This window comes from Sapajus apella, unplaced genomic scaffold (assembly GCF_009761245.1).
Source record: "Sapajus apella isolate SASKATOON/1434 unplaced genomic scaffold, GSC_monkey_1.0 scaffold8, whole genome shotgun sequence".
In the NCBI taxonomy this organism is placed as follows: Eukaryota; Metazoa; Chordata; class Mammalia; order Primates; family Cebidae; genus Sapajus; species Sapajus apella.
The window spans coordinates 14,172,393-14,198,477 of record NW_022436948.1 but is presented as its reverse complement, the minus strand read 5'-3'; the positions used below and the strand labels follow the sequence as shown (position 1 = coordinate 14,198,477).

Here is a 26,085-nt window from a genome sequence, read left to right as displayed (position 1 = left end):
AAAAAAAAAAAAAAAAAAAAAAAAGAAAGAAAGAAAGAAAAGAAAAGAAGGAAGGAAGAAAGAGAGAAAGAAAAGTATTAATATTTACCCCAGGAGATAGAAAACTAGGGTGTTCATGGATGAGGTAGGAGCAAGATTGCACTATGTGTACTTCATTATAATCTTTTCGTCCTGAAACCATGTAAAGACATTACTCACCCAAACAAATTAAAATTAAAACAATGTTTTGGGGCTGGGCGCGGTGGCTCAAGCCTGTAATCCCAGCACTTTGGGAGGCCGAGGCGGGTGGATCACAAGGTCAAGAGATCGAGACCATCCTGGTCAACATGGTGAAACCCCGTCTCTACTAAAAATACAAAAAATTAGCTGGGCATGGTGGCGCGTGCCTGTAATCCCAGCTACTCGGAAGGCTGAGGCAGGAGAATTGCCTGAACCCAGGAGGCGGAGGTTGCGGTGAGCTGAGATCGCGCCATTACACGCCAGCCTGGGTAACAAGAGTGAAACTCCGTCTCAAAAAAAAAAAACGTTTTGGAGGCAAAAATTACTAATGGATGAATCCCACAAACATAACAGTAAACAAAAGACACCAAATACAATCAAATACATCCTGTGAGATTCCTTGCTATCAAGTACAAAAATACATCTGTGGGATTAGAAATCAGGATTGGGGGCCAGGCATGAAGGCCAGGCGCAGTAGCTCATAACCTGTAATCCCAGTACTTTGGGAGGCCGAGGCAGGTGAATGACTAGGTCAGGAGTTCGAGACCAGCCTGGCCAACATAATGAAACCCTGTCTCTACTAAAAATACAAAAATTAGCCGGGCATGCTGGTACCTGCCTGTAGTACCAGCTACTCGGGAGGCTGAGGCAGGAGAATTGCTTGAACCCAGGAGGCGGAGGTTGCAGTGAGCCAAGATCGCCCACTGCACTCCAGCCTGGGTGACAAAAGCAAAACTCCATCTCAAAAAAACAAAAAAAAAGCAATCTGGATTGGGGCTGTCCTAAAGCAGGGGTGACAGGAAAACTTCTGGGGTCTCAGCATGTTCTGATTCTAGATGGATGTGCTGGTTACATGGTTGTATGCCATTTGTAAGAATTCATCAAGCCGTACAAATACAATAACATATACTTTTCTGTATGTATGTTACACATAATTTCAATAATCATTTAATTAAATAAATATGTGGCCAGGTGTGGTTACTTATGATTGTAATCCCAGCACTTTGGGAGTTTGAGATGAAAGGACTGCTTTGGACCAGAAGTTAGAGACAGCCTGGGCAACATAGTGAGACCCTGTCACTACAAAAAATTTTAAAAATAGCCAGGTGTCGTGGTATGCACCTGTAGTCTCAGCTACTCAGGAGGATGAGATGGGAAAAGACCATATCTCTATATAAATAAAAATGTATTTTTTAAGTAAATATAGAGCTGGGCGTGGTGGCTCATGCATGCAATCCCAGCACTTTGGGAGGCTGAGGCAGGCAGAACACAAGGTCAGGAGTTCCAGACCAACGTGGCCAATATAGTGAAACTCTGTCTCTACTAAAAATACAAGAATTAGCTGGGCGTGGTGGCGCATGCCGGTAGTCCAAGCTACTTGGGAGGCTGAGGCAGAAGAATCACTTGAACCCAGGAGATGGAGGTTGCAGTGAGCCCAGATCGCGCCACTGCACTCCAGCCTAGGTGACAGAGCGAGACTCCGTCTAAAAAAGTAAAAACTTAAAAAAAAAATAAGTATATACATAATGTTAGTGTACAGCTTCCTATCTGTAAAATGGGGATGATTTCACCGTGTTAACAGCAAAGCTCTCCTGCCTGAGGCTGCCCAGAATTCCAAGGCAGAAACACAGAACACTCATCATTCAGGTCCAATGTCATGGACATCCATGTCACATGCTCTAAAAGATTTTTCCAAAAGAAATATGGACATGACAATGTTTTCACTCATGCTCTCCTGGTTTCAAGAGATTTGGCCCCCATTGTCAAAGCTTGAAATTTTAGCTGCAAGTAAGACGGGGAGGGGTCCCTGAAAATATTTTTATGCGTTTCTCAATGAAACAAAGACCAAAAATGGACTTTCCCCAAGAAGTGGTGGAAGGAGGGGCGGCCTGCACACATCGTCCCTGCACGGCCCCTCACTCCAGCCACCTACTATGCCTCCCGTAATGGAAACACCAGATTTAAACAGGTGTCATAACAGTAAAGGGGCCCCATAAATGGGAAACCCAGGAGGCCTTTTGGAGCTGGCCAGCTGGTGCAGAGAGGGAGGGTTCCAGACCTAAGTGGTCCCCAGACTTCCGGAGTCTGCTATCCTTCACCTCACACGCTCTTAAACGTCCATTTGCCTCCAAGGGCACACACACACCACATACATTACATCTCTCAACAGGAAACTTCGTCCATTCTTAAATGGTCTCACCTACATAAAATACCTTTGACAGAGTAATCTGAGGCACTGGATTGTATTAAATGACAGGGGGAAGAGGGAACGGGTTAGTTATTCTATACTAAACAGTCTCTACTAAACAGACTCTGCTCAGTGTCGCAGTCACATGGACACTCCGGACTGCTTGGCAGAGGGACACGAAATGAGAAGGGGGAGGGGAATGTGGTGGCCTTGACAGACGCAGAATTAAGGGGAGGGTGAGAATCAATGAATCCCAGCCACATAACCACCCAGGCACTGTTATCAGTTGATGAGAGTGGATTTCATCGCATCCAGGTGATGTGGATTCATTGATGAATCCTGTCAGGGTTCTAATCTCTCTGCTTCTCCAATTTTTCACCTGTAAAATGGGGTAACAGTACTCACCTTTTGAGGACTTCTTAACGATAACATGTAAACTATCAAAAAGGCCCAGTGTAAGCTGGGAACAGTGGTACGCACCTGTAATATCAGCTACTTGGGAGACTGAGGCGGATGGATTACTTGAGCCCAGGAGTTCAAGACCAGCCTAGGCAATATAGCGAAATTTTGTCTCAAAAAAAAATTTAAGAAAAAAAAAAAATTTTAAAGCCTAGAACAAAGAATCAAGAAAAGGTAGCGAGTACAGGCCAGGCGCGGTGGCTCACACCTATAATCCCAGCACTTTGGGAGGCCCAGGTGGGTGGATCACCTGAGGTCAGGAGTTTAAGACCAGCCTGGCCAACATGGTGAAACCCTGTCTCTACCAAAAATACAAAATTAGCTGGGCATGGTGGCGTGCGCCTTCAATCCCAGCTACTCAGGAAGCTGAGGCAGGAGAATCGCTTGAACCCAGGAGGTGGAGGTTGCAGTGAGCCGAGATCACACCATTGTACTCCAGCCTGGGCAACAAGAGCGAAACTCTGACTCAAAAATAAAAAATAAAAAAAGGTAGTGAGTACACAATGGTCATAGTCGTAAATACCACTTACGAAAGTATTCATGCAGTGGCTCATACCTGTAATCCCAACACTTTGGGAGGCTGAGGCAGGAGGATCAGTTAAGCCCAGGAGTTTGCGACCAGCCTGGGCAACATACGGGGAGGACCTCATCTCTGCAGATGAGGCACTCTTAATGTCCAGGCTGCTCAATTCTTAAACTTCCGGCTCATACAATCAAAGACTTACTGCAAGCTAGAAAGGACCTCAGAAACAGTGTCTCACAGACGGGAATCCAAAGACAGTTGTTCATAGTTTTATTTGTTTTGCTCTGAGGCATGTGAATGATTTAAGTGGTAAGCTCATGCTAGCGTTTTGTAAAAGTTTAAAACAATGTTTACAGTAATAAACACAGAAAGTCAAGTCTACCTGGAAAATAAAGAAATGAAGGAGGTCAGTGCGTAATCCCAGCACTTGTGGAAGGCTGAGGCAGGTGGATCATGAGGTCAAGAGATGGAGACCATCCTGGCCAACATGGTGACGCCTCATCAAAAAATATAAAATTAAAATTATAAAATTATTAAAAATACAAAAAAATTAAAAATGCAAAAATTAGCTGGGCGTGGTAGCACACGCCTGTAGTCCCAGCTACTCAGGAGGCTGAGGCAGGAGAATCGCTTGAGAGGCAGAGGTTGCAGTGAGCCGAGATCACACCATTGCATTCCAGCCTGGCGACAGAGCAAGACTCCCTCTCAAAAAAAAAAGAAAGAAAGAAATGGAGAAAGAGACAGATAGGGAGATATTGACTCAATTAACAGCAAGAAAATAAAGTGAAATGATTAAGACTCTATTGCTAGTTAGGCTGTGGTGAGTCCAATATACTTATACATTGATGAATTCATATATGGATATATGCATCAACTGATGAAGACCAATCAAAACTTTTGGAAGGCAATTTGGCAATTCAAATCAAGAACCATTTTTTACAATGTCATATTTAATACAGATCCCACATCCTGGGAATTTATCCTGAGAAAAATAAGTTTAGAAAAGCAAGCAAGCAATATATACTTAACAAATGTCAGGCTGGGCACAGTGGCTCACGCCTGTAATCCCAGCACTTTGGGAGGCCAAGGCAGGCAGATCACTTGAGGCTAGGAGTCTGACACCAGCCTGGGCAATATGGTAAAACCCCTCCTCTACAAAAAATACAAAAGTTAGCCAGGTATGGTTGTACCCGCAAGTTTGAGGTGGGAGGATCACTTGAGCCCCAGAGGCTGAGGCTGCAGTGAGCCAAGATCATGTCACACTGCACTCCAGCCTGAAAAAGAAAAAGAGAGAGAGAGAGAGAGAGAGAGAGACTGTGCACGCACGCGCGCACATGGGGGAGAGAGGGAAGGAAATTAAAGAAAAGTCACAAAAGATTCTTAAAACAGTGATGAAAATACTGCTACATAAATGTTCAATTACAGGAGAATAGTTAAATAAATGATGAACTCACTGCAATGTACAATCATTATAAATGAGAAGTACGAGGATAAAGTGGCTACAATATACAGGCTGATGATGCAACATTACCTGAAAAGAAACAAAATACAAAGCTGTTAAATTATGTAAAAAGTACACCCAAAATATGGGTAAGAAAGAACAAAGAAAACCAAAAGCAACCAATGTGCTCCTATGCTAGGAATGTAGAAGAATGTCTCCTTTTAAATGTGCTTTATTGTTCTTATAAAAATCACGGTCAATAAAAATACATTTTAAAAGATTAAACTGATCCGTGTGTGGCACAAAATCCCTTTAGAAGCCAAGTGCTTGCCCAGCTGCCTAGAAAAATAGGTTGGGAAAGTCAAGCAAAGGCTTTTGAACACTTATTAGATCTCAATTAGGAATTTTCTCACTTTTCCTAAAACCAGTGCCTTCACTCCTCCCTCTGTGGTCATGCGCAATGAAGACTACACCCTCAACCCTTGACCCAAGCACAGGCATTTGAGCTCAGCTCCCCCGATGGAGATCTCTCTCATTCTTCTGAAGGCTTATTAATAGGTACAGCATTGTGGGATCATCTTACCTCCCAGGCAAAATGTTTTCCCCTTGAGGTTAGGGAACTCAGCTTCTCAGAATTTTTTTTTTTTTTTTTTGAGACAGAATCTTGCTCTGTTGCCCAGGCTGGAGTGCAGTGGCACAATCTTGGCTCACTGCAGCCTCCGCCTCCCAGGTTCAAGCAATTCTCCTGCCTCAGCCTCTTGAGTAGCTGAGGACTACACACCTGGCTAATTTTTGTATTTTCAGTACAGATGAAGTTTCGCCATATTGGCCGGGCCGGTCTTGAACTCCTAACCTCGTGATCCACCCACCTCGGCCTCCCAAAGCGCTGGGATTACAGATATGAGGCACTGCACCAGGCCAGCTTCTATTTCTACCTGCCCCTTGCTACTCCCTCAAGGATCATCCATGATTTTCTACCCACAGGCTCAGCATCCAGGTACAAATTCTTCTGCAACCATTTGCAGGTTAGGTCCTGGGCTGCTCAGTCCCTGAGACACTTTAAAAACCCCAGGTCCACAGTTGGGCACAGTAACTCACACCTGTAATCCCAGCACTTTGGGAGACAGAAGGGGCCAATCACTTGAGGACAGGAGTCCAAGAATAGCCTGGTTAACAAGGCAAACCCTGTCTTTACTAAAAATACAAAAATCAGCCAGGGATGGTGATGCATGCCTGTAATCCCAGCTACTTGGGAGGCTGAGGCAGAAGAATCGCTCAAACCCAAAAGGCAGAGGTTGCAGTGAGCTGAGACTGCACTATTGAACTCCAGCCTGGGTGACAGAGCAAGACTCAAAAAAAAAAAAAAAAAAAAAAAAGTCCAGAAGGGCTCACCTTGGAATCAAAGGCATATTGGCGTGATGTTTTTCCTGGTGTTCTGGCTTCTGTTTATCTGCTGGTTCCAAACTGCTTGCCCACCACCCCCCTTCCCACTCAGATTACATGCCACCTCATTTTGCCTCTTCCTATACATCAGTTTCACCCTGGCTGGAAGCTGCTCATCAGCAACTAAGAGAAACTTTCTTCTCCAATGGGCCCAAAGGGAAGTTGCCTTCCCTGATCTCTCCTGAGTAAAATTCCTTTTTCATCTTGGGCTTCTCATCCCACAGCCGCCACCATTCAGAGCTCAAGCTCTTGGCAATGACCTGTGCATGATGCATATGTACAGACCGCTGAGTTACAAATCAGGGCAAGTTCATCCAAACACACACCAAGCTCCTCCACAGCAGTGCAGGGGGAGATGAATTTGGCTGAGACCTTAACATTTAAGAGTTTGCAGTCTAGCAAGTATCCACAGAAACCCAAGCTAGTCTATGACAACACACAGAAAAGAGTCATGAAACATTATGACAATTCAGAAGGAAGGGACAACTTCAAGTCATGGAGGAAGGAGAACAAGGAGGAAAACTATAAGATGGCTGATTTCAGCCAGGCACGGTGGCCCACACCTATAATCCCAGCACTTTGAGAGGCCAAGGCGGGCAGATTACCCAAGGTCAGGAGATTGAGACCATCCTGGCTAACAGGGTGAAACCCCGTCTCCACTAAAAATACAAAAAATTAGCTGGGCGTGGGGCAGGCGCCTATAGTCCCAGCTATTCGGGTAGGTTGAAGAAGGAGAATCACTTGAGCCTGGGAGGTAGAGGTTGTAGTGAGCAGGGATCATGCTACTGCACTCCAGTCTGGGCAACAGAGGGAGGCTCTGTGTCAAAAAAAAAAAAAAAAAAGAGGAGGAGGAAGATGGCTGATTTCAACCAGACCTAGAAGAGAAGGTAGATTTTGACATGCAGAAACAGCAATATCCCAGATCTGGAAACAGTGTGAGCAAAAGAATAAGAAAACAGGCCAGGCGTGGTGGCTCACGCCTGTAATCCAAGCACTTTGGAGGCCAAGGCAGGCGGATCACCTGAGGTCTGAAGTTCAAGACCAGCCTGACCAACATGGTGAAACCCTGTCTTTTAAAAAAAAAAAAAAAGAATAAGAAAACAGGATGTATCCCAGAGAAGTAGCTCCTGTCTCACTGGCTCAAAGGACTTGAACAAGGAGTCCTATCAGACAGGACTGAAAAATAAGGTCTGGACCAGAAGACTAGCCACAGCCACTGAAAGTTTAAAACACAAGGTGGCAAATCAGAGCTAAGCTTTGAGAAAAGCAAGCCTCTTAGCATTGAGGACACATCCATATTATGTGTCCTTAGCCAATTTAAACAGGCAGTCTAAGGCTAGGAACACTGACTCACGCCTATAATCCTAGGACTTTGGAAGGCCAAGGTGGGCAGATTGCTTGAGGTCAGGAGTTCAAGACCAGCCTGGCCAATAGCACGAAACTCCATCTCTACTAAAACTACAAAAATTAGCTAGGCCACTGTGGTAGCAGGCACCTGTAGTCCCAGCTACCCAGGAGGCTGAGGCAGGAGAACTGCTTGAACCTGGGAGGTGGAGGTTGCAGTGAGCCAAGATCGCATCACTGCACTCCAGCAGGGGCTGACAGAGCAAGACTGTCTTAAAAAATTACATACATACATACACACATAATTTAAAAATAGGCCAGGCACAGTGGCTCATTCCTGTAATCTCAGCACTTTGGGAGGCCAAGGTGGGCAGATTACATGAGGGTCAGGAGTTCAAGACCAGCCTGGCCAGCATGGTGAAACTCCGCCTCTACACAAACACAAAAATTAGCAGGACATGATGGCAGGTACTTGTAATCCCAGCTATACAGGAGGCTGAGGCGGAAGTTGCTGTGAGCTGAGATCGCGCCACTGCACTCCAGCCTGGGCAACAAAGCAAGATTCCATCTCAAAAAAAGAAATAAATAAACAGGCAGTCTAACGGAGCAGTTGGGCATTGGGCATGGTTATGGGTTGATCTGTGGCACCCTAAAAAAGATATGTCCAAATCCTAATTCCTGGTACCTGTGAATGTGAGCTTCTTTGGAAATTGCATCTTTGCAGATGTGATCAGGTTCAAAAGAGGTCATACTGAATTAGGCTGGGCCCTACAGCCAATAGCTGATAACCTTACAAAAGAAAGGGGAAGATGTAGAAACAATCACACAGACCCGCAGAGATCCGAGTGATAATGTGACCAGCAGAGGCTGGCCCAGAGCGGGAAGAGGCAGGAAAAGAATTTTCCCTAGGGCCTCCAGAGGGAGTGTGGCCCTGCTGACACCTTGATTTCAGACTTCCAGCCTCCAGTTCTGTGAAAGAAAAAACGTTTGTTGTCGTAAGTCACCAGACTGAGGTACCTTGTTACAACGAACCAAGGAAACTAAAATAGACAGGAATTAAATGTCTTGGAAATCGTCAATGCTTTGGGACATTCGGAGGAGATGGGATCGTTCACGAACAGGAGGCAATCCTAGAGAAAAGCTGAGGTCATGAGACACAAGCATGATTGGGACTCTGGATCTAAGACCAGTGTTTAAGGAGAAAGGGGCGAAAAGGGGAGGCACTTGACCCTCCAAGGTCAACAATGTTCTGATGACTGAGGGCCCTGGTTCAATCGCAGCCTGAAAGGATCCATCAATAGCGCTAATCCTTCTATTGAGATGTAATCACATGGCTTTCTCATCTTTGTTCATTCTCACAGAACCCACAAACTATTTAGGCTTCCCGAGGTCCTTGATGCCGAGAGGAGCACTCTGCGATTAATCTGCATGTGTAAAGTGGATTACAAATCGAGGAAATATGACTCTGGGGGCCTTAAGTGGCCACTAGTCACACCCACTCAAAGATGAATGTGTGTATTCACCAATGGGATTTTTCCAATTATAAGAGTAACTCCTATTCATGGCAAAATCTTTCAAAGTTAGAGAAAATCATACGGAAGAAAATAAGTTGCTTTTATATAGGAAGAAGAAAAATAATTTTAATTAATTTTTTTTTTTTTTAAATAAAAGAAAATAAAAACCACCCTTAATCTCGACACTAAAAAAATATTTATAACAGGTATTCTGGCACACTTTATGTAATGAAAAGCAGCATTTCTAATTTTAAAAAAAAAATTGTGATGGAATCTTCCAGAAGAATCACACAGGCAGAAGAAAAAAAAAATGTTTAAAAGAAACGAAAGGCGAGGCAAAAAACAAAAAGCCAGGCACAGTGGCTCATACCTGTAATCCCAGCACTCTGGGAGGCTGAGGCGGGCGGATCACGAGGTTAAGAGTTCGAGACCATCCTGGCCAACATGGTGAATCCCCGTCTCTACTAAAAATACAAAATTTAGCCAGGTGTGGTGGCACACACCTGTAGTCCCACCTACTCGGAGGCTGAGGCAGGAGAATCACTTGAACCCAAGAGGTAGAGGTTGCAGTGAGCCAAGGTCACACTCCCAGCCTGGGAACAGAGCAAGATTCTGTCTCAGGAAACAAAAACGAAGAAAGAAAGAGTAAGAAACCAGAGCATGCCTGAGAAAAATGGAGAAGGGTGGGCCTGTGTAATCAAAGACCATTAACCATTTTAACACTGCTAGAGGTGAGAAATATTTTATTCATGGCAAAGGAGAAAATCAAGGATATGCATGTCACAGCATCAATAGTCAGAATACAAACTATTAAACCTAACTCCCCTCTGCTCCAGAATTCCACAAAGTAACTTGCTGAAGCTTGAAAAACCACATCGTCTTATTGCCTTCAGAGTTTTCAAGTTTTTCCCAAATTAAAGTTCTCTAGCAACCATAAGGCAGCAATCAACACCATATTTGATACCCTTGAAACCAGTTTCCCCAAGCCTGTCACCATCTCAGCTGTCTAGACTGAGGGGCTGTGCCCCAAAATAGCGGGGCTGGCTCCTACGTTGTAATAAAGATAAGGTCCAGACACTCCAGCTTACCAGTTGCTAGTTGCTAGGAGGCTCATAAATTCACTTTTCCTGACTTGGATGAGATTCAGAACTGCTGTATCACAGGCTGAGAGACACGGATTACTGCAATTAAAATTAAGAGTTTGTCCAAAAGGAACCATTTTGGCCCTTCCCACTCTAATAAGCTACATTAACTGGTCCTGTTTTAAAGAATAGGCAGTTAACTGGAATCTCTGAACTCTTTGGCAAGAAGACTCGAGGTTCCTCATGCTAACCAGCAACTTTGTGTGTGAGACAGAGTCTTGCGCTGTCACCCAGGAGTGCAGTGGTGAGATCTCGGCTCACTGCAACCTCCACCTCCCTGGCTCAAGCAATTCTTCCTCAGCCTCTTGAGTAGCTGGGACTACAGGCTCGCGCCACCATGCCTGGCTAATTTTTTGTATTTTTAGTAGAGACGGGGTTTCACCGTGTTAGCCAGGATGGTCTCGATCTCCTGACCTCATGATCTGCCCACCTCGGCCTCCCAAAGTGCTGGGATTACGGGCGCACCCAGCCCAAACCAGCAACTTTTATAAACAAAGTGTATCTGGTTTTGACCCCATTTTCCAAGAAAGAGACAGCCATTTGAGTATTCTTACTTGAAGTGCACTGAAATTGTGGCAACAGACTCCCACAAACCTTTACAATAATTTGGATTGTTTGATACAGTTGGTGAGGTTTCACAGGGCCGAAGTTGGAGGGAGATCCAACCCTCAAATTAAAGCAATTAACTGTCCATCAGGAGGGAGAAAAAAAGAGGGGAAAAAACTACAGGGTGAATATTTTCAATCTACTTTTAAATAACTCAATTGTTAAATTGTTTAGTTAACTAAGAACCACAGTTACAATGTCTTAATTTTTTAAATTACATTGAAATGTTAAAGATCAATTGCTATAATTGTGGCACTGAAATTGTAACTTCTAATCACAGAGATTTCAAGATGAGATAATTATTTAAACATTCATATATCTTTTCCAGAATGTCATGACAGACCATGCGCCACACTCGCAACGTTTTCTGAAAAATTTTCAATGCTCGATAAACTACTTAAGAGGAGTAATATTGTAACAATCACCCAGCAATAAATTAACCATAACAGATTTGAGTGTTAAGGATGGCTTTTCGTGACAGTTATTAGCAATATCCAGAAGACATTAACTGGGAGGACTCACTCAAGCACAAAGAAGCCCAAAACACCTGAAATTATTAACTAGCTTTTAAAAACTTTCTATTGTATAGAAGAAAGATATACTTTCTTAATTCCAGGTAAAATAATAACCAAAAGCTGATGCCCCAAGATAGCTCAGTTCCAAATATCTAGAAAGTATAAGATTCTTTCTTAAGTATATAAATTTAAATGTTGATCTTGAATAGTATTTGTATCTTTTTTCTTTTTTCTTTTTTTTTTTTTTTGAGACAGAGTCCTGCTGTGTCACCCAGGCTGGAGTACAGTGGCGAGATCTTGGCTCACTGCAGCCTCCACCTCCTGGGTTCGAGCCATTCTCATGCATCTCAGCCTCCTGAGTAGCTGGGATCACAGGTGTGCACCACTGCACCCAGCCAATTTTTGTATTTTTAGTAGGAACAAGTTTCGCGATGTTGGCTAGGCTGGTCTTGAACTCCTGACCTCAAGTGATCCGCCAACCTCAGCCTCTCAAAGTGCTGGGATAACAGGCATGAGCCACCGTGCCAGGCTACTTGCATCTTTTAAAAGCAAGGTTTCTCAACCCCAACCTTTTGGGTTTTTTAAGATGAGAGCCTCGCTCTGTACCTAGGCTGGAGTGCAGTGGCACAATCTTGGCTCACTGCAATCTCTGCCTCCTGGGCTCAAACAATCCTCTGTCTCAGCCTCGCAAGTAGCTGGGACCACAGGCATGTACCACCATGCCCAGCTAATTTCTGTATTTTTTTCTAGAGACAGGGTTTCACCATGTTGGCCAGGCTGGTCTCGAACTCCTGGCCACAAGCGGTCCACCCACCTCAGCCTCCCCAAGTGCTGGCATTGCAGGCGTGAGCCACTGCACCCGGCCACCTCATTATTGACTATGGCCCTGATCACTGTCCTGGTGGACCGCTCTGTGTACTGCCGGATGTTCAGCAGCACCACTGGCCTCTACCCACCAGATGCCATTAGAACCTCCCTAACCATGACAACCAAAAATGTCTCCAGACATTGCCAAATGTTTGGAGGCAATGCTACACCCAGTTGAGAACCTCTGTATTAATAAAACACAACAGACCGGTGTGGCTCATGCCTGTAATCCCAGCATTTTGGGAGGCCGAGGCAGGCAGATCATGAGGTCAGGAGTTCGACACCAGCCTGGCCAACATGGCAAAACTTCGTCTCTACTGAAAATACAATAAATTAGCTGGGCACGGTGGCACTTGCCTGTAATCCCAGCTACTCGGGAGGCTGAGGCAGGAGTATTGCTCCACGTGGGAGGTGGAGTTTGCAGACAGCCGAGATTACACCACTGCACTCCAGCCTGAGTGACAAAGCGAGACTCCACCTCAAACAAAACACACACACACACACACACACACACACACACACACACAACAAAAACTACCACTCAGCCAAAGTTTAACACCCAAAAGCTGATAGCAAAGGTAGTTCACTTCCAAATCTCACTACAAATATTCCCTTCAAGAAGCTCTGATAAATAAAATAACTGAGTCATTTACAGAGTTTTTTGTTTTTTTTTTTTTTTTTTTTTTTTTGGGACGGAATTTCGCTCTTGTTACCCAGGCTGGAGTGCAATGGCGCGATCTCGGCTCACCGCAACCTCCGCCTCCTGGGTTCAGGCAATTCTCCTGCCTCAGCCTCCTGAGTAGCTGGGATTACAGGCACGCACCACCATGCCCAGCTAATTTTTTGTATTTTTAGTAGAGACGGGGTTTCACCATGTTGACCAGGATGGTCTCGATCTCTTGACCTCGTGATCCACCTGCCTCGGCCTCCCAAAGTGCTGGGATTACAGGCTTGAGCCACCGCGCCCGGCCTACAGAGTTTTTTAAGTAAACAAAGTTTTGCTTTTTTTAAGTTTGAAATTGGTGTTTTAAAACAAAATGTTTCCTGTGTTCCTTTTCTTGATCTATAACTTAATTAGTCATGCCAGTAGAAGTGTAGAAAAGAAATTGTAAATGAGCATACCACCTACATATGTAGTGAAAAGTATTGGCAGAATCATGATTAAGTAAATATTTTTTATTGACTTTCAGCTTTTAAAAATAAATATGCACAGGATATCATCAAGAAAATTAAATGACAACCCACAGGATGCAGCAAATGTTTGCAAATCATATATTTGATAAGGGATTTATAACTAGAATAAAGAATTCTTACAGTTTACTAATAAAAAACAAAAAAAATTAAAAATGAGCAACATGTCTGAAGATACATTTCCTCAAAGAAAATATACAATTAGCCTGTGAGTAGACAAAACAATGTTCTGTTCAATGACATTATTTATTGGAGAAATGCAAATCAAAACCACAAGGAGATACCACTGCTCACCCAATAGGATGGCTATAAACAAAAAGACAGACAATAACAAGTGTTACAAAGATGTGGGAAAATTGACTCCTTATGCACTGCTGGTGGGGGGTAAAATGGTGCACTCACTTTGGGAAATACTCTGGTGGTTCAATACCTTAAACATAGAATTACTGGGCCGGGTGCGGTGGCTCAAGCCTGTAATCCCAGCACTTTGGGAGGCCGAGGCGGGTGGATCACGAGGTCAAGAGATCGAGACCATCCTGGTCAACATGGTGAAACCCCGTCTCTACTAAAAATACAAAAAAAATTGGCTGGGCATGGTGGCGCGTGCCTGTAATCCCAGCTACCCAGGAGGCTGAGGCAGGAGAATTGCCTGAACCCAGGAGACGGAGGTTGCGGTGAGCCGAGATCGCGCCATTGCACTCCAGCCTGGGTAACAAGAGCGAAACTCCGTCTCAAAAAAAAAAAAAAAAAAACATAGAATTACTGTATGACCTAGCAACTCCACTCTTATGTTTATATCCAAAAGAATATTTTTTAAAAAGGCTGGGCATGGTGGCTCATGCCTGTAATCCCAGCACTTTGGGAGGCCAAGGCGGGTGGATCACCTGAGGTCAGAGGCTTGAGACCAGCCTGGCCAACATGGTGAAACCCCATCTCTACCAAAAATACAAAAATTAGGCGTGGTGGCATGCACCTGTGGTCTCAGCTACTCAGGAGAGTAACGCAGGAGAATCGCTTGCACCTGGGAGGTGGTGGCTGCAGTAAGTCAAGATCGTGCCACTATACTCCAGCCTGGGCAACAGAGCAAGACTCCATCTCAAAAAAAAAAAAAAAAAAGAATTAAAAAAAAAAGATATCCTAACAAATGTTTGTATCATACTCATTCATAATAGTAACTATGCACAATAGCCAAAAGGTGGAAGTAACCCAAATGTCCATCATCTGATAAATGGCTCAAGAAAATATATGCCCATACAATGGAATATTATTGAGCCAGAAAAAGGAATGAAGTACTGATACATGTTACACTATGGAAGCAGCTTGAAAACTTGATGCTAAATAAAAGAAATCAGTCACAAAAGACCACGTAATATAGGATTCCATTTCTACGTAATGTCCAGACTAAGCAAATCCATGGTGACAGAAAGTAGATGAGTGGTTGCCAGGTGCTGGGAGGAAGGGGAGGGAAAGGAAGAGACTTTATGGGAATAGGGTTTCTTTTGGGGTGATGAAAATGTCCTAAAAACAACTGTGGTGATGGTTGTACAACTCCATAAATATATCGAAAAACACTGAAATGTCTACTTTATTTTTTATTTATTTATTTTGAGATGGAGTTTCGCTCTTGTCGCTCAGGCTGGAGTGCAATGGTACAATCTGGGCTCACCACAACCTCTGCCTGCCGGGTTCAAATGATTCTCCTGTCTCAGCCTTCCAAGTAGCTGGGATTACAGGTGCGCGCCACCACGCCTGGCTAATTTTGTATTTGTAGTAGACGCGGGATTTCCCCATGTTGGTCAGGCTGGTCTCAAACCCCCAACCTCAGGTGATCTGCCTGCCTCGGCCTCCCAAAGTGCTGGGATTACAGGTGTGAGCCACCGAGCCCAGCCTTGAAATGTCTACTTTACTCTTAGGGAGGCAGAGGCAGGAGGATAGCTTGAGCCCAGGAGTTCAAGACCTGCCTGGGCAATATGGCAAGACCCCATTCTCCACAAAAAGGAAAAAAAAAAAAAAGACAAAAAAAAGAGGTGGAAGTATATCTTAATAACAGTTGTAAAAATAAGAACAATTTATAGAGAAAACCTAGAAGACTTAATCATGATTACAGAAATACAATGTACCAACACAATGTTACCACTCCTGACTGCTGACAGAGCTGGAGACAGAACCAGAAAGAAAAAGAGAAAAGAGAAGATCATGACATCCATTTTCTAATTTCACAAGGGCAGGGAAGGATTAAAAGTCACGGTCATTGGTTGATGGTACTCAATTAAAGGTCTATTTCGGTAATATAAAGATTGAAGAATAATCAACTTCAGAATCATAAATAAAAGATGCCATGGCTCAAACTTATAATGCAGAACTTTCAGAGGCCAAGGCAGGAGGATCACTTGAGCCCAGGAGTTCAAAACCATACTGAGCAATATAGTGGAACCCCTAACTCTAAGGTAAAAAAATTAAAAATTAGCCGGTCATGGTGGCATGCACCTGCACTCCCAGCTGTTCCAGAGGCTGAGGTGGGAGGATCATTTGAGCCTGGGGGCATGAGGCTGCAGTGAGCCATGATCACGCCACTGAACTCCAGTCTAGGCATCAGAGCAAGACCCTATCTCAAAGAAAAGAAAAAAAGAACCATAAACATAATTATCAAAAATGTGGAGAAGGAAGGAAGTAGGTGAGATGCAACTGTCACTTATCATAACAGGAAGCTGAGAATTAAATCATCTATTCATACTACTTAGAGATATAGTCACTAGAAGCACTAAAAACAAAAATGAACAAATGTAATTGTTTCTGGAGAGTATCAGGCTGGATGGGAATAAAACAGGACCGGGCAGAAAACTGTTATGATACCTTTCAAGAGAACCCCATCTGTTCTGAGTCTCACTACACAGAATTACTACTCTGCACGTTTTCTTTTTTTTGAGACGGAGTCTTGCTCTGTCACCCAGGCTTTAGCGCAATGGCACCATCTTGGCTCACTGCAACCTCCACCTCCCAGGTTCAAGCAGTTCTCCTGCCTCAGCCTCCTGAGTAGCTGGGATTGTGCCACCACATCTGGCTAATTTTTATATTTTTAGTAGAGACCTCACCCAGCCTGCACATTGTTTTTAGAATCAAATCAAACTGTACATTACTTGAGTTGAAGAATCCACATGAAATGAGAATATAAGTCAGAAAAAATATTAAACTAGATCATTATTACTAAGTGAAATTGTGATTTAAGTGTGATTTAAGCAAAACAGACTCAAGTTTGATAGACAAAAACTGTGTCCCTACTACAAAGGTAGCCGAGAAATGTAGGCTGGATCCTTATGAGGAGGAGAAACCTCCGCCAGGCATGATGGCTCACTCCTGTAATCCCAGCACTTTGGGGGGCCGAGGCAGGTGGATCACCTGCAGTCAGGAGTTCGAGACCAGCCTGGCCAACATGGTGAAACCCTGTCTCTACTAAAAACATAAAAATTAGCCAGGCATGGTGGCAGGTGCCTGTACGGTTACTCAGGAGGCTGAGGCAGAAGAATTGCTTGAATCTGGGAGACAGAGGTTGCAATGAGCTGAAATTGTGCCACTGCACTCCAGCCTGGGTGATAAGAGTGAGACTCCATCTCCAAAAAGGAAAAAAAGAGAATAAGAAACCTGCATAAGGCCGGGCGCGGTGGCTCACGCCTGTAATCCCAGCACTTTGGGAGGCCGAGGCGGGTGGATCACCAGGTCAAGAGATCGAGACCATCCTGGTCGACACGGTGAAACCCCGTCTCTACTAAACTACAAAAAATTAGCTGGGCATGGTGGCACGTGCCTGTAATCCCAGCTACTCAGGAGGCTGAGGCAGGAGAATTGCCTGAACCCAGGAGGCGGAGGTTGCGGTGAGCCGAGATCGCGCCATTGCACTCCAGCCTGGGTAACAAGAGCGAAACTCCGCCTCAAAAAAAAAAAAAAAAAAAAAAAAGAAACCTGCATAAAGTCCCTACCACATGTAACATAGACAGTAAGAACGATCATAAAAAGGTTAAAACTCTAGGCCGGGCGTGGTGGCTCATGCCTGTAATTCTAGCACTTTGGGAGGCCAAGGCGGACGGATAACGAGGTCAGAAGTTTGAGACCATCCTGGCTAATACAGTGAAACTCCATCTCTACTAAAAATACAAAAAATTAGCCGGGTGTGGTGGTGCACACCTACAGTCCCAGTTACTCAGGAGGCTGAGGCAGGAGAATCACTTGAACCCGGGAGGCAGAGGTTGCAGTGAGCCGAGATAACGCCACTGCACTCCAGCCTGGGGTACAGAGCGAGACAAGGCTCCGTCTCAAAAAAAAAAAAAAAAAAGGTCAAAACTCTGCCATGGCAAGAATGAGCATTCAAATGCCTTAATAACTTTGGGATCCAAAGCAAATTTTAGGTGAAAGAAAGTGCACGTGGCAGCCCCTTCACCTCTGCACCAACCAGCACAGCCGGCCCCAGTTAGAACACACTTTGAAACAAAAAGGTAGATTCTGCTAATCACCAGAACAAAGCAGAATTTGCCAGCAGAAAAGTTCTAGACAGAGTTATTTAAAACGTAATCAGAGTTACAGCTGGGACACTTGGGACACAGGATTCTGAGAGACCAAAGTGGGTCATTTTTGAGCATGTCAGGTGGTAGAATTAATGATGACGCCAGGCAACACGCAGGAGGAGTGCCCTAGAGTACCCCAGGAAGCTTGGGGACTTAGTCGTGTGGAAATGCACCCCAGTGGTTATCAGAATCCAGGGAGCCTACGTTATGCTAAAGAACCTGCCCTCCTAATTACCACTTTCCAAAGACATCCTTGTGTTCCGTGAGAAGACGAAGATGCATGTTTTGCAAAGAAGAAATGAACTTCTTACGCTTTACTCTAGCTGGTTGGGTAAGGCTCCCGTTAAGTATCAAACAAAACAAAATCCACGTAAAGTCATGGCAAGAATAAGTGGGCTGGGTGCGGTGGCTCACGCCTATAACCCCAGCACTTTGGGAGGCCGAGGGGAGTGGATCACGAGGTCAGGAGTTCGAGACCAGTCTGGCCAACATAGTGAAACCCTGTCTCTACTAGAAATACAAAAAAAATTAGCCAGGTGTGGTGGTGTGTGCCTATAATCCCAGCTACTCGGGAGACTAAGGTAGGAGAATCTAGTGAACCCAGGAGGCGGAGATTGCAGTGAGCCAAGATCATGCCATTGCACTCCATGCCAAGTGACAGTGCGAGTCTCTGTCTCAAAAAAAAAAAAAAAAAAAGAATAAGCCTGTGGTTCTGAGCCTCTGAAAACACCGTCCGAAGAGTGAGTGGGAACAAGCTCATGAGAACCTCTGGACTTGCCTGCAAGAAATTATCATTTGCCTGGAATACGACCACCCAAGTGATGGCCAAAAGATGGCTGGGTTGATAGAGATCGTGTCCCCAGGATCTGAAGAAGCCCTGGAAAATGAGGCCTTAGGCTGCCATCTTTCCTAACAGACACTGGAGGCTCCCAACAAGGCTCGGAGGAGAGGTCTTACAGGGCAGACCCCCTACCCCAAGGCCCCTAAGACTCAACAAGCAGACATCACTATTGCCCCGATCCCACCTTCCCTCCAGAGCAAGCAATGGGCAGCAAATCCTATTCACCCCATTTCCATGGTCCTGACATCCCTGCTTCCCCCAGCAGAGGATTCCCAGACACATTTTTCATTCTCACCTCCCCCTATCCCCAGCTGACCTGGTGGCTTTCTGGGGCTCATCATCACCCCTGCAGAGCGGGAAGAGGAAACGAAGAGCAGGAACTAGGACTGATGGATTGATCTATGTTTACAAGGATAGCAGCTCTCAGACAAGGTGGGAGGGATGGTGGAAGGAAGGCAGGAGAGCGCTTCTTTGGAAACAGACTCGCAAAGGCAGGTTTTTTCACAGGATATCCTTCCTGTCTTCCTCATGGTCACAGAGAAGCCTATTTGTTTTTAAAGAAAAGCAACTGAATCCTCATTGCCCAATCCCCAATGAGCTCCTCCGCCCATTCCAAGTCTAGACACTCAGGCCCGCTGCCTCCCAGTAAGATCTTTTTTCCAGCACACCTGCATTTGAATCCTTTGCTCTGCCGAGCGTGGTGACTCATGTCTGCAATCCCAGCACTTTGGGAGGCCAAGACGGGCTGATCACCTGAGCCCAGAGTTCGAGACCAGCATGATGAGCATGAAGAAACCCCGTCTCTACTAAAAATAGAAAAATTAGCTAGGTGTGGTGGCGCATGCCTATAACCCCAGATACCTGGGAGGCTGATGCAAGAGAATTGCTTGAACCTGGATGGCAGAGGTTGCAGTGAGCCGAGATTGCGCCACTGCACTCCAGTCCAGGCAACAAGAGCAAAACTCCATCTCAAAAAATAAAATATTAATAATAATAAAAAGAATACTTTGATCTTTAATAAAATCATACTCTAGGGGGGCAGAAGCTGGAATAAATAATATAGGTATTATTTTTTTTTAAACCAAAGACACTTCCCCTTTGCATCTTCCTTCATGATTTCAAAGTGGTCCCAAACAGAAAACATCCACATTATACTTGGGTTTTGCTAGGTTCCACGCTAGATGCCCCTGCTCCAATTACACCCAAGCCTTCCTATTCGGAAAGAAACACTTTGCGGCAGCACCAAGCCTCAAAAGGCCCTGGGCCCATTCTGAAACTGAGATTGTGCTCAGCTGAAAGAAACTTCCTCCCACAGAGTTCGTCGATGAATCATCACTCTTTGTTTAACATCCTCTGAAAGCAGACAATTGATCCGGCTCACAGATCATGCCTGTGTGGTACCCGCACCCCCTCCACTTCTGCAAGCGTTCATGAGCTGAGACCCCCCCACTCCAGGGCTCTGTGGTAGGATACAAAGTCTCCCAGCTCTGCTCAGCCCAGGGGGAGAAGAACCTCACCTAGTGAAAGAGCTTCAAGGTCTTCTAGAAGAATCTCACACAAGCAATGGAGGAATCTCTGCGGCTTCCCATGCCCACAGTCTAGGCCCTTATGAATTTCTTAATGAGGTCCCTGGAGACCACAGGGAACAGGGAAAGTCTTATGCTGGAGGGTGTGGAGGACGGTGCCAGAGGTTGGGAAGGGATGGAAGGGGAAAACTCCACCTAAGTATTAATATTGTGTACCCTTTTACACTAGGACATTGTTTTCTTTTTAAAAACACTCTGTTCCTTGCTGAGTACTGCTTTATTTCTGAATGTCTCTTTTATTTTTTTTTAATAAGTGATTGCCTACAATAAAGATGAGAGAGAATTTTTTTTTTTTACCACGGGAGTTACAGCTTATACAAAATGGAATATTTACAGATGAAAAGACCTCAAGTTTGGAATTGGGAAAAACTGACACTTTTACTAGAGACCTACCAGTCTGATTTTTTCTGGTCCTGAATTGAGGGGAAAACAAAAAGAGATACACCCTCAGAAACATACCTTCTATCTATTTGCTTAATTTAGAAAGGAAATGTACAGATAAATATACGTGTATACACAGTATATACATTCACACATCCCCAGTGAAAGTGTGTTCTTCATTGAAGACCAAATGACTGGAGATCGTAAAACGAGGCTCTTAATTTTTTTTTTTTTTTTTTTTTTTTTTTGAGGCGGAGTCTTGTTCTGTCACCCAGGCTGGAGTGCAGTGGTGCAAGATCTCGGCTCACCACAACCTCCGCCTCCCAGGCTCAAGTGATTCTCCTGCCTTAGCCTCCGGAGTGGCTGAGACTACAGGCATGCACCACCACTCCCAGCTAATTTTTCTATTTTTAGTAGAGATGGGGTTTCACCATGTTGGACAGGCTGGTCTCGAACTCCTGACCTTGTGATCCACCCGCCTCAGCCTCCCAAAGTGCTGGGATTACAGGTGTGAGCCTCCAAGCCTGGCCAAATGAGGCCCTTTCTTAACCACAAGCCTGAGTCCGTGGTGTTCAGCACTCCAATGGGAATCTGTGCCCGGCCCACAGAAACTGAATTCTCCTCCTGGCTTCTCACTCCCACTCCTCTGCCCTCCTCAAACCGGCAGAGAAGCCCGCTCTCCCAGCACTGATTTCTAGGCAAGGCTTTGATGTGATTCCCATGCTCTCACCCGCCTTCCTCATTTGGAAAAACCAGACGTTTCTACTATACATCTATGAAAGTGTTGTCTCTAACGAAGAACAAAAACGAAAAAAAAAAAAAGAAAGTGTCTCACAAAACGTGTTTCTCCTTTGGACAGTATGCTCCTTGCAGAAACTGCAGAAGCGTTAACACATGCACCTAGTAGGCCCTCAACAAAGTCTTCCAAGGAATTCCTGCACAGGGTTCCAGAATGCTGGGGTTCAGTCGGCACACTAGAACTGCAGGAATCTGGGGGGAAGAAGACAGGCCCAATGCTGCTTTTCCTTTCTGGTTTAGAGGGGGAGGGGAAGAGAGAGGAGCAAGGAGACAGAACTGCAACGGGAAAGGAGAGGAAGTCTTTGTCCAGGCTCTTTGGAGGAGCATTAGAGTGGAGTTAAATTGTCAGCTAATGAGATTTCCTAACCACGTGCTCCCTTTTAAGTCTAGGGCCCCCGCTGATTTGATCCCCACACAACAGCTGGGGGGAAAGAGGCCTTCAGCGTCCCTAAGGGCCCAAGAATTCCCAGAACAAGTACAAGAAGGATGGGAATCAGTTCACCTTTAAATAGGTTATCACATTTATTCATTGATATCTAGCAATAATGCTACTGGCCGAGCTCCACATTAACAGCCCAATAGGGGTTCACGGGAATCAGACTCCACTCCCGGTAACTGACGCAGGCCCACCGGAGCAGGAGAGACAGAGCGAAATCCTGAGGGTTCTGCAATCACTGGACAGACTACAAGTCGAGTTTATGTATGTTTGTTTGTTTGCTTGTTTTGGCTGGCAAAGGCCCCTGGGGTCTACTTTCAAAGAATGTGTTGTTGGACCCAATAATTTATTCCAACAGGCAAAAGGGTGTTAAAACAGGAAGCTGGATTTTTTTTCTTTTTCAATAAAATCTTAGTCTGTCGTTAAGCCTGAGATCATCTTTTTAAACTATTTATCTGATTATGGACAGTTATTATTTTGTTGTTGTTGTTTTTTTCTAAATAAAAGTGATTTCTCTTTTTGCCTAAAGAAAACTAGCAGCGCAGCTAGTGGAGGAAAAACAAGTCAAAACACATTCACAACATTTTGAAGATATTCAATGAAATTGACTCTCTTCTTCTGCCTTCCCTGCTTAGTCAACAGCCTCTTCCTTAAGTTTTATTTCTCCTCTATTCAAAGATAATTACTTAGCAACGTCGACGTTTACCACTCAAAGGCATCCACCCTCCCTTGCCCAGCTTTTTACCTTGAGACACAGAAAAGCATATGCTGGAAACCAGAAATTTACCGAACTTCTTCAGCTACAAGGCATAGCTTAAATTTCACCTCTCCTAGAAAGTGCTCCCTCCCAGCCTCCAGACCTCTCTTTGTTCAAATCTCCCTCCTTCCTGGACTTAATCACTTTCCACAGCAGTCATTGGTTCACTGGCAACTGCTTTCCACCTGGAAGGGTTTTTCCTTCTCCAAACCCAGGTTTGGGTCCCAGCAGAGTCTCGAAGAGGAAGGAAGAAGGAACAACTAAAACCTAATGGAAATTCAAACACATTTTAAAAAGAGCTGCAAACGATTAGATAAGCCCAATTAAACCTAAGGCCAAGTAAAACAAGACCTGTTTGAAGCTGAGAATAGCAGTCCTTCATGACTTTAATAATTAAAAGAAATCGGGGCTAGGGGAGTGAAGAAAACGGAAAAGAAAAGCGACAAGGGGCCATCCTATATTACAGATTTCCTCTAACAGAGAGTGAACAGGGCTCTAATGTTTCTTTTCTTTTTTTTTTTTTTTTTTAAAGATAGGGTTTCACCATGATGGCCAGGCTGGTCTTGAACTCCTGACCTCAGGTGATCCACCCACCTCGGCCTACCAAAGTGCTAGGATTACAGGCGTGAGCCACCGCGCCCGGCCAACTCTAACGTTTCATACGCGGCTGTCACTGTGCTATGAGGTTAACTTATATGGTCGTTTAAGCTCCGCCCCTCGAGGATACTCCTTATCCCCACTTTACAGATGGGCACACTGAGACGAAGGGAGATTGAGTAGCTCGGCCGCGATCGCCCAGCTGGTAAGTGACACCGAGCAGGTACTGGAACCTGGGTTTGTCTGACCGCAGCGCACAGGATCTCAACCTCTGTTCCAACTCAAAGTGTGCGTCAAGTCAGCGTGCATGAGTGATCCGGACGGCTCTGACTCGAGATGCCGCACAGCTGCCCCGCGGGACGGCGCGGGTGTCACCGAGGCGGACACAGACTGCACAGTGTCCCCAAGGGCTCGCGCGCGTCCTTCAAGACCTGCCAGCGAGCGGGAAATGGCAGGATTCGAGTCAACCTCGGCCGACCCGGGGGCCAGACCAGGAGATGCCACTAGAACCGGGGGAGCGTGGCCAAGTCGGCGCCCCGAGGGCCGCCAGCCGGGACACGGGAGTCCTCGGGTGCAGGGGACCTAGAGGCGCCGCGCACGGCGGGGGATGGGCGCGAAGGCGCCGAGACGGCATCTTTCCCCTGCAGCATCCCGCCCCGCGGCCGGGGGGAGGAGGCGTCACCTGACAGTGTACACCAACTTCTCCAGGTTCGGAGGGGGCAGCCGGCAGCCGCCGGGGCCGGGGGCGCACGGCGCGCTGCTCTCGCCCAAAGGCGAGGTCTGTAAACAAAAGCGGGCCCCACGCAGGTCTCCAGCCGGGTGGTGAGGGGCGCGGCGCAGCAGCATCGCTGCCGTGAGAGGGGGGGCGGGGACGGGATCCGGCGCGGGGACTCCGGGCACGGCCCCCGGGACCTGGCCGCCAAGATGAGGCATTGTCTGCGCACCCGCAGGATTCCGCTTTAAATACCCCCTCCGGGGCTCGCCGCGGGTCCCAGCTCTGCGAGCCCGCCCCGGGCTCTCCGCCCGGTGAGCCCGGCCTCGAGCGCGGCACGGACCGCCAAGGTGAGCACCCAGGCAGCGTCGCCGAAAAGCCAGGCCCGGAGGTGCAGAAGTCAAGGACCGAGACGCAAACCTAGACCCAGGCACGCACACGCACGCCCTCCCCGAAGTTGACGAAAATCAGCCGATAAAATACAAAGTGCCGCCGCCGCCGCAGGTCAGCGCTGACCTCCTGCTGCCGAGAAGACCGAATGCCGACGTCCGGACGCTGTCACTTCCATCCGGCGCCGGGCACCCGGGCTGCACGGTCTGGTCTCCCTCCTTCGCGCGAGGTACGCCTCCTCCTGCCCCCCTCCACGGATCTCCCCGCCTCCCAAGTGTGTGAACACGAAAACAATACGAGGAAAGCCCGATCGGGGGGAGCTAGGACCCGCCGGGAGCCCCAGTGTGCGGGAGACGGGGGTCAGAACGCGCCCGGCACGGGCACCGAGGCACCTAGGCTCCGGGCATCCTCGCCGCAGCCCCCTGGGGCGGCTCCGACTGGACGCCCGCGCCTCCCAGGCCTGCGGTACTCACCCGCGACGGTCGTCCGGGAGCTCCGCGACGGGGCCGGGCACGATGCGGGGCCGCCGGGCCCCTGGGGCTGCGGGCGCCGAAGCGTTCGCGGCGCTGCAGAGCTGCGCGCCCGACGGCGGCGGCGCTGCTCTACCGGCAGCGCTCGGACTCGCTCGCGGTCTGCCAATGGGAGCTGTCAGGGCGCCTCCGCCGGCGGCCTCGGAGGCCGGGCCGCGGGAGCCCGTGGGAAACCGAGCTCCGATTGGGCCACCTGACAATCGCTCCGCCTCCGGCCAGCCAATCCGAGGCGGCGGATGCAGGAGCGGGGCGTTCGGAGTTGGGCTGTAGAGCAACCTCGGGCGCACGCCGGGTACCCGCGCGGCGGCCCGCCTGGAGCGCGCGGCTGGAGGGGCGCGGGGGGCGCGCGCTCCGGGGATGCCTTCCCGCGAGGCTCCGGCAGCGCGGCTCGGGGAGATCGCGGGCAGGCAGCGGAGGCACGGCGGGCCGGGGGACTACCAGAGAGCCCCTAACAAAGCAGCTTTGGGAGGGCCGGGCGGCCTCCGCCTCCCCCGGCGATAGGTCCGCGAAGCTGCCTGTCACCCCGCATAGGTGGAGGTGGCCAATGGCGTACACAGACCGAGCTCGAGTTGGCGCGCGCGCGCGACTCCGCATCGGTGGGATTGGTCGGAGGTAAAGGATTTTCCTGCCACCTAAGGCGGAGAGGAAGGGGGATCGGAACTGGGGAGATGAAGAGCCAAAAAACGTTGTACCTGGGACAGGTGGTCTGGCTCGGGAGGCGTATGCCTGGCTCTAGGGGGAAACAGGAACTTTTTTACGAGACAAAAAAATCCTAAGGCAAACCCTTCCCTTGGATGCCAGAGGATGTTAGACCCTGACCAGCCTCCAGGTAGGGCACGGTGGCCTTCACCAGAGCCCAGGACTCCCGGCGTTCACTAACCGTGCCCAGCAAGCGAACTTGCAGTCACAGCGTAAGGCTTGAGCTCACGTTCACCTGCTGGGCAGAGTAAGTGACTCGGGCAGGGTTCACGCAGACCTCCTGGGCTCCTCTGTAAAATCCGGAAACAATTGCCGTTTACCTCTCGCAAGATTGTGGGGGACGAGGAAAC

General features: G+C 47.0%; 1 protein-coding gene and 1 long non-coding RNA gene across 3 annotated transcripts in view; one reads left to right on the top strand and one right to left on the bottom strand.

Annotated features, from left to right (window-relative positions):
• TIAM1 (TIAM Rac1 associated GEF 1) overlaps positions 1-25,135 on the bottom strand; it is a 448,677-nt gene extending 423,542 nt beyond the window's left edge. The window contains exon 1 of one of the 2 annotated variants that reach the window (XM_032277050.1): positions 24,980-25,135. The gene's annotated coding sequence lies outside the window, so the exon portion shown is untranslated. Of the gene's footprint in view, positions 1-24,632; positions 24,830-24,979 lie in introns of those variants that run through there. The other variant, XM_032277051.1, reaches the window with a different exon arrangement.
• Positions 13,917-15,897, top strand: LOC116550894. The gene is made up of 2 exons (XR_004268614.1): positions 13,917-13,956; positions 15,834-15,897. It is a non-coding gene; the product is annotated as an uncharacterized LOC116550894 (long non-coding RNA).
• Positions 25,136-26,085: the final 950 nt, after the last annotated feature.